Source organism: Oncorhynchus mykiss, chromosome 11 (assembly GCF_057628025.1).
Source record: "Oncorhynchus mykiss isolate SJ-2025 chromosome 11, ASM5762802v1, whole genome shotgun sequence".
Taxonomy (NCBI): Eukaryota; Metazoa; Chordata; class Actinopteri; order Salmoniformes; family Salmonidae; genus Oncorhynchus; species Oncorhynchus mykiss.
In genome coordinates, this window is record NC_143032.1 from 45,376,881 (window position 1) to 45,392,535 (window position 15,655).

The window sequence follows — 15,655 nt, forward strand, 5'->3', positions numbered from 1 at the left end:
ATTCTGGCTTTGTCACTCCCTCTCTCTCTTGCTACAGGGAACCACAGTCTTTCACTTTCTGTCCAGCTTTTCCCTTCTCTCTTTCTCTGTCTGGCTCTGATCTCTCTTATCATTCTCATTGGTCACTCCTCTCTCCCGGGTGTCACTCTTTTGCTGTTTGTCACCTTTAATACTGTCTTCTTGTTCCCATGTCTCTTTATCTTTATGCACTTCTCTGACAATTTCTTCTTAGTTTTTTCTTCAATTTGTCACTAAGTTTTGCTTAGTACATTAAGTATGTCAGAGCAGAGAAATGCTTAATTGCCAGCTGACAGTAGTTAGGCTAGCACAGTTATTTGAATTCTCAATACCTTTATTTAATCAGAACACATTTATGTTTTGCTGACACCATAGACTCAATTAATATTAGAGAATGATGTGTGCTCTTGTACCATTGCAAGTAACCACACAAGCACGCACACACAGCTGTCTGTTATTGTTTCAAACAATTTAAAAGTTCCCTGTCGTATGGTGCCGTCAGGTGAGCCATTTGCTCTCGAGTTTAACGTATTGACAAAAGGCAATTTGCATACCTGTGAGCTCTGACGAAAATACCAGAGCTGTCTCGACAAGGGCCACGTGTGGATGCACATTGATTTCTCTCTCTTTTGTATAGCTTCTCACTTAACCCTTGTTTAACCCTCCAATCAGACCACTGTTATTGTTGTGGGATGTAACTACTTTCATGCTTGCCTGCACTTCAACCCACACAGAATTGTTCTCTTTTTTTTATGTTATCTCCTACATCTTCACCGGATTATGTAATGTGTATAGTCTCATTATTTTATAACAATGAAAAAATTTTCAGGAATAATCATGCACGTTCTGATCAAAACAATGTAATACAAATGGCATAAGGCCAATCCTATCACATTATAATCATTTAGGCATATAACATGACAAGTAAGTCTTGATTTCCCTAACTTGACATTGGTTATCAAGTCCTCAATAATTGTTTTACCATACGTGGCTATATTGACATTTTAGTCGTTTAGCAGACTGTCTTATCCAGAGCTACTTACAGTAGTGAGTGCATACATTTTCATACTGGTCCCCCATGGGAATCAAACCCACAACCCTGCCATTGCAAGCACCATACTCTACCAGCTGAACCACATGGGACAGCAAGGAATTCACCTCTGGTTCCATTATTGCCAGTAAAATGTACACAATTAGACACAGCAATCTGCAGTCATTCCAATCGGTCAATGTAGTCAAACACATAGCATGCAATGGTGCCAGAGCTCTGGATGAAGAATAATTGTCAGCGAGCATGGCAACTGAACATATAGAACGAATAACTGGGTCATGCCTATAAATATAGAACTAAACGAACAAACAACTGGGACACGTCTCTTGCAACCAAAAGATGAGAAAGTATACATCTGCTTAAAAAAATATATCCATATATATATCTATATATATATATATATACCAATAAATTTGTGCTTGAGTATTGTTTTCTTTGGCAACTGTGGTGTAAGTGGGATAAACGCCTACCTTGGAAAAATGAACTCTGCAAAGGGTCTCGGCTCCCGATGTGTCATCCATTATTTCCAAGGTAAGGTAAAGGACATTGAAAATTATCCGTTACATAAAGTGCACCTTGAGAATTTGAAAGTATTTTACTCGTGTGTCCAAATAGGTCTTCATGCTTAACCAAACAACCCAGGCCTGGTAAACTCTTTCATGAAATACATTATATTGGATTACAGTTGCTCCCACAATATTCTATTAAAACCTTGACTCATCATACTGATCCTCTGATGTTGGCAGGGATTTCAATGACTCTACTTGGCTGGTAATTTCATCACATATTAAGACTTGCCAAAGGAATGTTCCCTCTGGACTCAGACACTTAGAGAGAAAATATTTGTACAAGAGGACATATGAGTCCAAGGTGAAGCTCAACATTGTGACTTTTAATTGCTATTACATGCTTTTTTTCAGAGACCATTTCTGTGCTGGCATGCTGTGTTAATGTCATAGGATTAGTTCCAAGAAATCCCTTGAATCTGGTCAAGTGAAAGTCAAATCCACAGCGAAGACCATGATTGTAACAGTCATGCCTTTAGCAATACTAATTAACTTCATCAGTCCCGGGGACCACAGCAAAAATCAGTTTTTTTTTCATTAGTTCGACAAACAGTTGCATTCATAAAATGGCCCGCCAATCAAAAACCTGCTAAAAATGCATTTGTAAGAATGCTGTAAGTACAGAAATTGTTTGCTCAGTGGAACATGATCATTGACGAGACCAAGGTGGAGTGGTGCCAGGAAAATAACCTCAACGTTCAGAAAACGAAGGAGCCGATCGTGGACTTCAGGAAACAACAGAGGGTGCACGCCCCATCCACATCGATGGGGCCATGGTGGAAAAGGTGAGAAGCTTCAAGTTCCTCGGCGTACACATCACTGACAATCTGAAATGGTCAACCAAAACAGATAGTCTGGTGAAAAGGCTCAACACCCTCACAAATGTATACAGATGCATTATTGAGAACATACTGTTCAGGCTGTATACGGCAACTGCACCGTTTGCAACCGCAAGGCTCTCAGAGGGTGGTGCAGTCTTCCCACAGCACACAGCCATGCAATCTCCATAGACAAATATTGGTGGTAGAATGGCATTACTGAATAGCTCAGTGACTTTCAACATGGCACCGTCATAGGATGCCATCTTTCCAACAAGTCAGTTTGTCAAAATCATGCCCTGCTAGAGCTGCCCCGGTCAACTATAAGTGCTGTTATTTGGAAGTGGAAACATCAAGGAACAACAACGGCTCAGCCGTGAAGGGGTAGGCCTCAGAAGCTCACAGAACGGAACCAATGAGTGCTGAAGCACATAGGACGTAAATATGATCTGTCCTCGATTACAAAACTCACTACTGAGTTCCAAACTGCCTCTGGAAGAAACGTCAGCACAATGTTTGTCGGGAGCTTCATGGGTTTCTATGGGAGCAGCCGCACAGAAGCCTAAGAACACCATGCACAATGCTAAGCGTCAGAGGTGTAAGGCTCGACACCATTGGACTCTGGAGCAGTGATGAATCATGCTTCACCATCTGGCAGTCCAATGGACGAATCCGGGTTTGGTAGATGCCAGGTGAACGCTACCTGCTCCAATGCATAGTGCCAACTGTAGGTTTTGGTGGAGGAGGAATAATGGTCTGGGTGGATTTTTCATGGTTTATGTCACTTAGTTCCAGTGAAAGGACATTTTAACACTACAGCATACAATGACGTTCTAGACGATTCTGTACAGCCAACTTTGTGGCAACAGTTTGTGGAAGGCTCTTTTGTGTTTCAGCATGACAATTCACCTGTGCACAAGGTGAGGTCCATACAGCAATGTTTTGTTGAGATCGGTGTGGAAGAACTTGACTTGCCTGCAAGAGCCCTGACCCATTGAACACCTTTGGGATTTATTGGCCTAAACGCCCAACATCATTGCCCTACCTCATTAATGCTATTGTGGCTGGATGGAAGCAAGTCCCCGCAGCTATGTTTCAATATCTAGTGGAAAGCCTTCCCAGAAGAGTATTATCGCAGCAAAGTGGGGACCAACTCCATAATAATGCTAATGATTTTGGAATGAGATGTTCAACGAGCAGGTGTCCATATGCTTTTGGTCATGTAGTGTGTACATACAATTGCTATTGCTTATTCTAAAATGTATTAAATCAAACATTTTCCCCAGCAATCCACACACAATACCACATAATGACATAAAAATAAACATCTTACTTACATAAGTATCCAGAGCCTTTGCTATGAGACTCGAAATTGAGCTCAGGTGAGTCCTGTTTCCAGTGATCATCCTTGAGATGTTTTTACAACTTGATTGGATTTGGAAAGGCAACCACCTGTCTATATAAGGTCCCTCAGTTGACCGTGCATGTCAGAGCAAAAACCAAGCCATGAGGTCGAAGGAATTGTCCATAGATCTCTGAGACAGGATTGTGTCGAGGAACAGATCTGGGGAAGGGTACCATGAAATGTCTGCAGCATTGAAGGTCCCCAAGAACACAGTGGCCATCATTCTTAAATAGAAGAAGTTTGGAAGCACAAATACTCTTTCTAGAGCTGGCCGCCGGGCCAAAATAATAATCACAGTGGTTGTCGAGGGTGCAACAGGTCAGCACCTCAGGAGTAAATGTCAGTATCTCTACCACTCCTGCTGTCTCTAGAGAGTTGAAAACAGCAGGTCTGAGACAGGTAGCATGTTCACTGAACAGGTCAGGGTTCCATAGCAGAACAGTTGAAACTGGAGCAGCAGCACAGCCAGGTAGACTGGGGACAGCAAGGAGTCATCAGGCCAGGTAGTCCTGGGGCATAGTCCTAGGGCTCAGGTCCTCTGACAGAGAGAGCATTCTTAAATTCACACAGGACACCGGATAAGATAGGAGAAATACTCCAGACATAAGAGACTGACCCTAGCCCCCTGACACATAAACCACTGCAGCATAAATACCCGTCCGACAGGGCCAAACAGGAAGGATATAACCCCACCAACTTTGCCAAAGCACAGCACCCACACCACTAGAGGGATATCGTCAACCACCAACTTGCCATCCTGAAACAAGGCAGAGTATAGCCCACAATGATCCCACAGTGTACTTAAAGCTGGGAAAGGAGTATGTAATTGGGTATTGCACAAATTGCATCCTGCCTAGACTACCACTATTTGCGGGTTAGACATCTGGGTGGTCTGCCATAGGTCATTTATTTTGGTATCCGTTGGGTTCGGCTTGGGGCTGGATTACAGTTCCCCATTGTGATGTATTGTACCGAGAATACCAACTCAAAGGGAAAGTTATGTCTTGACTACTGTTCCCCGAAGAAGAGAAACGAGGAACAACACCTTTTTGGCCCAGCGCCGCCCGTTCTGGGGTCGTTGAAGAGCGGTACTGAATTAAGGAAGGGATCCACGCCTCAAAGTTATCACCTGTGGAAGGGCGGGGCACAGTTTTCATTGGCCTTGTCAGTTCTTCAGTCGAAGTTGCGAGAGCGCAACTCCGCAAAGTTATGTGTTGTACCTCACTTCCTTCCTTCAGGGATCAGTAGTTATAGTCATAATGTTATGTTTCAGAGCCTTTTTCAAACTAGACAATAGAACAGAGCTACCGATAAAATTTCATTCAGGTATCTAGCTTCCATCCAGAATGCCACCTTGTCACTGCTGTTGAAGGAAGAGGACCGAGGTGCAGCGTGGTGAGCCAACAGTTTTCTCTTTATTTGGAAAATGAAGCCGAAAAAAAAACTACAAAAAACAAACCGTGAAGCTCAAAGGCTATGTGCCCTAAACAAAGTCAACTTCCCACAAACACAGGTGGGAAAAAGGGCAGCCTAAGTATGGTTCTCAATCAGAGACAACGATAGACAGCTGTCCCTGATTGAGAACCCTACCCGGCCAAAACATAGAACTACAGAACATAGAATACCCACCCCAACCAAAATAGAGACATAAAAAGGCTCTCTAAGGTCAGGGTGTGACACACCTATAACAGTTTGATTTAATAGCCCTATGGAATTAGATCAGCTGCAACATGTCTACAGATGCTATTCCAGAGATCAGATTAAACTTATCTTTCATATCTAGAGCCCTTATTTTCTATAACATTGTTTAATATAGGTTGTCTCTAATACAGTTAAAATCACAAAACGGATTATAATATGCTTTCATTCATACAGTAAACTCAGGAACATACAGTAAACTCACTTTGTATATTAAGCAGAGTGTGAGGACAAACAACTATTCAGTCAAATAATTGAGGAACATTTGATATGCGAACCATCAAAGGACCTTGTCAGCAGTTTTCCAAGAAGGGACTGAATTACCTAAGAAGCCAATGCTAGTTATTTATAGCAGATTTTTGTCGTAAACACTTACCTAATTTGTCAGCATGGCTGTATGCTTGTCACACTCACGATTGGGGGCGCATGGATTTCACATACGGTACAAAAACGTTCTCGTTATCTTGTTTTTGTAGTCTGTGGGGAGTCTTTGGCAGAACTAGGCCAATCTTCAGTGCAGCATTCGCTTCTCTAATGAAATTGTTGCTAATGTTATTTGGCATTCCAGTTACCTATGGAACATTGAAGTGGGTCAAGTATGTGACCAAAAAGCTTCAAAGACCGCCAACAAGACTCCTCTCCTGTATCTTATTTAGGTCAGATCTATCGTGAGCACCAGATGTATCTGGGAGCAGTGTGACTTGACTAGGCAACACACAGCTATCCTATATGTTAGAGAGGAGACCAGACTCCCAACATTGTGGATGTATGCATTGTATTAGGCAGACCTTTCCCTCAAGGTCACGCATATACAACCAATTTGCTGTCTAAGAGCTCCCCGATGTCCCCCAGATAAAATGTTACAGGAACAGTGCTTTCTGCTGTTTACTTTACATATTCTATTTTGTTGTCTATGGTGGGAAAGGGCATTACGTCTAGAAAGTCTGTGGGTTTACTCTGTAGTCATGAGTTGACCAACAAGAGAGAAACCAGCTTTCCCATTGGGAAAAGGTTTAGCAGAGAAATTGTTAAAATATCAACATAGATTTTATCCTTTGAACCTGCACTGTGATTTAGTGCTTCTAACCACTCTTAATTAAACATTGTGTGTTTGACTTCTGGGTTTTTGCATTGAATTTGTCTATTTCTTCTGTATCCACTGATACCAACCATTAGCTTGATTAAAAGGGGCCAAGCTAATAGTACCCCACTATGAAAAGATGAGCATGTAATCTGTTTTGATCTATGATAGAAGATAAGGGGTTCTTCAACACAGAAGATCATCGAAAAACCCATGACATAGTGTCTATAATACTGTAATAAGCTCACATAGTTGTTGTCACAAACTCCAAACTCCACGTAGTTGGATATTCATTTGAAATCAAATCAAATTTTATTTCTCACATACACGTTGAGCAGATGCTATTGAAGGTGTAGCAAAATGCTTGTGTTCCTAGCTCCAACAGTGCAGTAATATCTAATAATACACAACAATACACAGAAATCTAAAAAGTTAAAGAATGGAATATTAAAATATTAGGATGGGAAGTGTAGGAGTCCCGAGTGTGTGTGTGTGTATGTATATATACAGTTGGATTTGGAAGTTTACGTACACCTTAGCCAAATACATTTAAACTCAGTTTTTCACGATTCCTGACATTTAATCCAAGTAAAAATTCCGTCTTAGGCCAGTTAGGATCACATTCCGAGTGGGTCAGAAGTTTACATACACTCAATCAGTATTTGGTAGCATTGCCTATAAATTGTTTAACTTGGGTCAAATGTTTCGGGTAGCCTTCTACAAGCTTCCCACAATAAGTTGGGTGAATTTTGGCCCATTCCTTCTGACAGAGCTGGCGTAATTGAGTCAGGTTTGTAGGCCTCTTGCTCGCACAATCTTTTAGTTCTGCCCACATATTTCCTATAAGATGAGGTCAGAGCTTTGTGATGGCCACTCCAATACCTTGAAATTGTTGTCCTTAAGCCATTTTCCACAACTTTGGAAGTATGCTTGGGGTCATTGCCCATTTGGAAGACCCATTTACGACCAAGCTGATGTCTTGAGATGTTGCTTCAATATATACACATAATTGTCCTCCCTCATGATGTCATATATTTTGTGAAGTGCACTAGTCCCTCCTGCAGCAAAGCATCACCACAACATGATGCTGCCACCCCCGTGTTTCACGGTTGGGATGGTGTTCTTCGGCTTGCAAGCCTCCACCTTTTTCCTCCAAACATAATGATGGTCGTTATGGCCAAACAGTTCTACTTTTGTTGTATGACAGCTGCGTGGTCGCATGGTGTTTATACTTGCATATTATTTTTGGTACAGAAGAAACGTGGTACCTTCAGGCATATGGAAATTGCTCCCAAGGATGAACCAGACTTGTCTGGATTTTTCCAAGCTGTTTAAAGGCACAGTCAACTTACAGGATGTAAACTTCTGACCCACTAGAATTGTGATACAGGGAATCATAAGTGGACTTATCTGTCTGTTAACAATTCTTGGAAAAATTACTTGTCATGCACAAAGTAGATGTCCTAAACGACTTGCCAAAACTATAGTTTGTTATCAAGTAATTTAGTGAGTGGTTGAAAAACGAGTTTTAATGACTCCAACCTAAGTGTATATAAACGTCTGACTTCAAATGTGTATTGCTAGTAAAATAAAGCTTAAATTAAAATAAATTTTTAATATATATATATATATATATATATATATATATATATATATATATATATATATATATATATATATATGAACTCATCCTCTCACGGTCAACTGCGTTTATTTTCAGCAAACTTATCATGTGTTAATATTTGTATTAACATAACAAGATTCAACAACTGAGACATAAACTAAAGTTACACAGACATGTGACTAACAGAAATGGAACAATATGTCCCTGAACAAAGGGGGGTCAAAATCAAAAGTATCTGGTGCATTAAGTACTGCAGTGCATCTCCTCCTCATGGACTGCACCAAATTTTCAAGTTCTTGCTGTGAGATGCTACCCCACTCTTCCACCAAGGCACCTGCAAGTTCCCAGACATTTCTGGGGGGAATGGCACTAGCCCTCCGATCCAACACGTCCTAGACATGCTCAATGGTATTGAGATCCGGGAACTTTGCTTGCCATGGCAGAACACTGACATTCCTGTCTCGCAGGGTGGCATTGTCATGCTGGAGGATCATGTCAGGATGAGTCTGCAGGCAGGGTACCACATGAGGGACAAGGATGTCTTCCCTGTAATGCACAGCGTTGAGATTGCCTGCAATGACAACAAGCTCAGTCCGATGATACTGTGACACAACGCCCCAGACCATGACGGCCCCTCCACCTCCAGATCGATCCCGCTCCAGAGTACAGGTCTCGGTGTAACGCTAATTTCTTTGACTGATAAACGCAAATCCGACCATCACCCCTGGTGAGACAAAACCGCGAATCGTCAATGAAGAGCACCTTTTGCCAGTCTTGTGTGGTCCAGCGACGGTGGGTTTGTGCCCATAGGCGACGTTGTTGCCGGTGATGTCTGGTGAGGACCTGCCTCACAACAGGCCTACAAGCCCTCAGTCCAGCCTCTCTCAGTCTATTGCGGACAGTCTGAGCATTGACGGAGTGATTGTGCATTCCTGGTGTAACTCAGGCAGTTGTTGTTGCCATCGTGTACCAGTCCCTCAGGTGTGATGTTTGAATGCACCGATCCTGTGCAGGTACTGTTACACGTGGTCTGCCACTGTAAGGATGATCAGCTGTCCATCCTGTCTCCCTGTAGCACTGTCTTAGGCGTCTCACAGTACGGACATTGCAATTCATTGCCCTGGCCACATCTGCAGTCCTCATGCCTCCTTGCAGCATGCCTAAGGCACGTTCATGAAGATAAGCAGGGACCGTGGGCATCTTTCTTTTGGTGTTTTTCAGAGACAGTAGAAAGGCCTCTTTAGTGTCCTAAGTTTTCACAACTGTGACCTTAATTGACTACCGTCTGTAAGCTGTTCGTGTCATAATAGCCGTTCCACAGGTGCATGTTCATGTATTTTTCATGGTTCATTGAACAAGCATGGGAACAGTGTTTAAAACTTCTTATGGATCAGTGGGACACTAGCGTCCCACCACGACAACTTCCGGTGAAATTGAGGAGCGCCAAATTCAAATTAAATTACTATAAATATTTAACTTTCATAAGTGCAATACATCATAATAAATCTTAACTTGTTGTTAACTTTTTGGGAATAGGGGGCAGCATTCTGAATTTTGGATGAAAAGCGTGCCCAAGGTAAACTGCCTGCTACTCAGGTCCAGCAGCTAGGATAGATTTGGATAGAAAACACTCTAACGTTTCCAAAACTGTTAAAATAGTGTCTGTGAGTATAACATAACTGAAATGGAAGGAGAAAACTTTAGGAAAATCCATCCAGGAAGATCTATTATTTTGAAATGTGTGTTTTTACATTGAAAGCCTATCCACCATAGGTTCCCTATGGCTTCCACTTGCTGTGAACAGTCTTTAGACAGTGTTTCAGGCCTTTATTCTGAAAAATGAGGGCGAATGAGCAGTTTCAATGAGAGGCCAGTGGAAAGTCCCAAACCTGTTTGGTGCACAATCATTGGGAGCGCGCCTTTTGTTGTTTTTCTTTTATATTGACAATGCTATTGTCCAGTTGAAATATTATTGATTATTTAGGCTATATACAAGCTGAGGATTGATTATAAACATCGTTTGACATGTTTCTATGAAATTTACAGATACTATTTGGAATTTTTGTCTGCCTCTTGTGACCTCATTTGAGCCATTAGATTACTGGACAAAATGTGCCAACAAAATTGATGTTTTTGGATATAAAGAGGGACTTTATCGAACAAAACAAACATTTATTGTGTATCTGGGAGTCTTGTGAGTGCAACCATATGAATATCATCAAAGGTAAGTGATTAATTGTATGACTATTTCTTGCTTTCGTGACTAATCTACTTGGCTGCTAACTGTTTCTAATGTTTTGTGTGCTGAGTGCTGTCCTCAGATAATCGCAAGGTTTGCTTTTGCCGTAAAGCCTTTTTGAAATCTGAGAAGGCGGCTGGATTAAACCCTTTACAATGAAGATCTGTGAATTGATTTGGATTTTTACGAATTATCTTTGAAAGACAATGTCCTGAAAAAGGGATATTTCTTTTTTTGCAGAGTTTATATACACACATACATGTACTGTATTATAGTGTTCCAAAACCACTAGTGTTCCAAACAAACTAGACAACCAGTTCTTATAGCCTTTAGCTGTACCCTTATCATACTCCTCCTCTGTTCCTCTGGTGATGTAGAGGTTAACCCAGGCCCTGCAGCCCCCAGCACCACTCCCATTCCCCAAGCGTTCTCATTTGTTGACTTCTGTAACCGTAAAAGCCTTGGTTTCATTCATGTTAACATTAGAAGCCTCCTCCCTAAGTTTGTTTTATTCACTACTTTAGCACATTCCACCAACCCTTATGTCCTAGCTGTGTCTGAATCATGGCTTAGGAAGGCCACCAAAAATCCTAAAATTGTCATCCCTAACTATAACATCTACCGACAAGATAGAACTGCCAAAGGGGGCGGAGTTGCAATCTATTGCAGAGATAGCCTGCAGAGTTATGTCATACTATCCAGGTCGGTGCCCAAACAATTCAAGCTTCTGCTTTAAAAATTCCACCTTTCCAGAAACAAGTCTCTCACCGTTGCCGCTTGTTATATATCCCCTTCAACCCCCAGCTGTGCCCTGGACACCATATGTGAACTGATTGGCCCCCATCTATCTTCAGAGATCGTACTGTTAGGTGACCTAAACTGGGATTTGCTTAACACCCCAGCCATCCTACAATATAAGCTAGATACCCTCAATATCACACAAATTATTAAGGAACCTACCAGGTACAGCCCTAAATCCATAACCATGGGCACCCTCTTAGATATAATCCTGACCAACTTGCCCTCTAAATACACCTCTGCTGTCTTCAACCAGGATCTCAGCGATCATTGTCTCATTGCCTGCGTGCATGATGGGTCCAAGGGCAACAACCACCCCTCATCACTGTCAAATGCTCCCTTAAACACTTCAGCGAGCAGGCCTTTTAACCTGTCCCGGGTATCCTGGAAGGATATTGACCTCATACTGTCAGTAGAGGATGCTTGGTTGCTCTTTTAAAAGTGCTTTCCTCGCCATCTTAAATAAGCATGCCCCATTCAAAAAATGTAGAACTAAGAACAGATATAGCCCTTGGTTCACTACAGACTTGACTGCATTGACCAGATCAAAAACATCCCGTGGCCTTCTGAATTAGCAGTGAACCCCTGCGATATGCAACTTTTCAGGGAAGTCAGGAACCAATATACTAAGTCAGTTAGGAAAGCTAAGGCTAGCTTTTTCAAACAGAAATTTGCATCCTGTAGCACTAATTCCAAAATGTTTTGGGATACTGTAAAGTCCATGGAGAATAAGAGCATCTCCTCCCAGCTGCCCACTGCACTGAGGCAAGGAAACACTGTCATCCCTGATAAATCTACGAAAATAATAAACTACCCATCCATAGAACTACCCATCCCGGATCCGGAATATTTGTCATCAGCAACGCTGAATAGCATAGCGCAACAGTCAAAAAATATTACTCGAAAATATTAATATTCATGAAATCACAAGTGAAATATAGCGAAACACAGCTTAGCCTTTTGTTAATCAAATTATGCTTTACAGTGAAAGCAATACAAGCGTTTGTGTAAGTTTATCGATAGCCTAGCATAGCATTATGTACACTTAGCATCAGGAAGTTTGGTCACGAAAATCAGAAAAGCAATCAAATTAACCGTTTACCTTTGATGATCTTCGGATGTTTTCACTCACGAGACTCCCAGTTAGACAGCAAATGTTCCTTTTGTTCCATAAAGATATTTTTTATATCCAAATACATTCGTTAGTTTGGTGCGTCATGCCCAGGAATCCACCGGAAATAGCGGTCACGACAATGCAGACAAAAATTCCAAATTATATCCATAATGTCGACAGAAACATGTCAAACGTTTTTTATAATCAATCCTCAAGGTGTTTATCAAAAATCTATTCTATAATATATCAACCGGGACAGTTGGCTTTTCACTAGAACCGGGAGGAACAATGGCTGCCTCTCTCTTTTGCGCAAAATCACTCTGAGAGCCCCCACCTGTCCACTTACGTAATGTGGTCGTTCACGCTCATTCTTCAAAATAAAGGCTTTCGCCTGCAATATCAGTTTTGTTATACTCACAGACAATAATTTTACAGTTTTGGAAACTTTAGAGTGTTTATATATATATATATATCCTATCTTCTGGGCCTGAGTAGCAGGCAGTTTAATTTGGGCACGCTTTTCATCCAAAATTCAGAATGCTGCCCCCTACCCTAGTGAAGTTACCTCCAAACGAGCTGCAATGCCATACAACACTCCTGTCATGGCCTCCAACTGCTTTTAAATGTTAGTAAAACTAAATGCATGCTCTTCAACCGATTGTTTCCCGCACTCGCCCGCCCAACTAGCATCACTGCTCTGGACGGTTCTGACTTAGAATATGTGGACAACTTCAAATATCTGGTTAGACTGTAAACTCTCCGTCCAGACTCACATTAAGCATCTCTAATCCAAAATTAAATCTAGAATCTGCTTCCTATGTTGCAACAAAGCTTCCTTCACTCATGCTGCCAAACATATCCTCGTAAAACTGACTATCCTTCCAATTCTTGACTTCAAATCAAATCAAATCAAATTTTATTTGTCACATACACATGGTTAGCAGATGTTAATGCGAGTGTAGCGAAATGCTTGTGCTTCTAGTTCCGACAATGCAGTAATAACCAACAAGTAATCTAACTAACAATACCAAAACTACTGTCTTATACACAGTGTAAGGGGATAAAGAATATGTACATAAGGATATATGAATGAGTGATAGTACAGAGCAGCATAGGCAGGATACAGTAGATGCTATCGGGTACAGTATATACTGACTTGTCGATGTCATGACAATGTCATTTACAAAATAGCCTCCAACACTCTACTCAGCAAACTGGATGTAGTCTATCACAGTGCCATCCGTTTTGTCACCAAAGCCCCATTTACTACCCACCACTCTGACCTGCATGCTCTCGTTGGCTGGCCCTCACTACATATTCGTTGCCAAACTCACTAGCTCCAGGTCATCTATAAGTCATTACTCGATAAAACCCCGCCTTATCTCAGCTCACTGGTCACCATAGCAGCACCCACCCGTAGCACACGCTCCAGCAGGTATATTTCACTTGGCATCCCCATAGTCAACACTTCCTTTGGCCGCCTTTCCTTCCAGTTCTCTGCTGCCAATGACTGGAATGAATTGCAAAAAATCAGTGAAGCTGGAGTCTTATATCTCCCTCTCTAACTTTAAGCATCAGCTGGCAGAGCAGCTTACTGATCACTGTACCTGTACACAGCCAGTCTGTAAATAGCACACCCAACTACCTCATCCCCATATTGTTATGTACAGTGCCTTGCGAAAGTATTCGGCCCCCTTGAACTTTGCAACCTTTTGCCACAATTCAGGCTTCAAACATAAAGATATAAAACTGTATTTTTTTGTGAAGAATCAACAACAAGTGGGACACAATCATGAAGTGGAACGACATTTATTGGATATTTCAAACTTTTTTAACAAATCAAAAACTCAAAAATTGGGCGTGTAAAATTATTCAGCCCCTTTACTTTCAGTGCAGCAAACTCTCTCCAGAAGTTCAGTGAGGATCTCTGAATGATCCAATGTTGACCTAAATGACTAATGATGATAAATACAATCCACCTGTGTGTAATCAAGTCTCCGTATAAATGCACCTGCACTGTGATAGTCTCAGAGGTCCGTTAAAAGCGCAGAGAGCATCATGAAGAACAAGGAACACACCAGGCAGGTCCGAGATACTGTTGTGAAGAAGTGTAAAGCCCGATTTGGATACAAAAAGATTTCCCAAGCTTTAAACAGCCCAAGGAGCACTGTGCAAGCGATAATATTGAAATGGAAGGAGTATCAGACCACTGCAAATCTACCAAGACCTGGCCGTCCCTCTAAACTTTCAGCTCATACAAGGAGAAGACTGATCAGAGATGCAGCCAAGAGGCCCATGATCACTCTGGATGAACTGCAGAGATCTACAGCTGAGGTGGGAGACTCTGTCCATAGGACAACAATCAGTCGTATATTGCACAAATCTGGCATTTTTGGAAGAGTGGCAAGAAGAAAGACATTTCTTAAAGATATCCATAAAAAGTGTCGTTTACAGTTTGCCACAAGCCACCTGGGAGACACACCAAACATGTGGAAGAAGGTGCTCTGGTCAGATGAAACCAAAATTGAACTTTTTGGCAACAATGCAAAACGTTATGTTTGGCGTAAAAGCAACACAGCTCAACACCCTGAACACACCATCCCCACTGTCAAACATGGTGGTGGCAGCATCATGGTTTGGGCCTGCTTTTCTTCAGCAGGGACAGGGAAGATGGTTAAAATTGATGGGAAGATGGATGGAGCCAAATACAGGACCATTCTGGAAGAAAACCTGATGGAGTCTGCAAAAGACCTGAGACTGGGACGGAGATTTGTCTTCCAACAAGACAATGATCCAAAACATAAAGCAAAATCTACAATGGAATGGTTCAAAAATAAACATATCCAGGTGTTAGAATGGCCAAGTCAAAGTCCAGACCTGAATCCAATCGAGAATCTGTGGAAAGAACTGAAAACTGCTGTTCACAAATGCTCTCCATCCAACCTCACTGAGCTCGAGCTGTTTTGCAAGGAGGAATGGGAAAAAATTTCCACCAAAAGAAGTGTTCATCAGGAGTTTCAAAAATGTGATTCCATGGGCGAGCAGCCGCACACAACCCTAAGATCCACATTCGTAATGCCAAGCGTTGGCTTGAGTGGTGTAAAGCTTGACGCCATTGGATGATGAGTCACACTTCACCATCTGGCAGTCTGCCGGACGAATCTGGGTTTGTGGGATGCCAGGAGAACGCCACCTGCCCCAATGCATAATGCCAACTGTAAAGTTTGGTGGAGGAGGAATAAT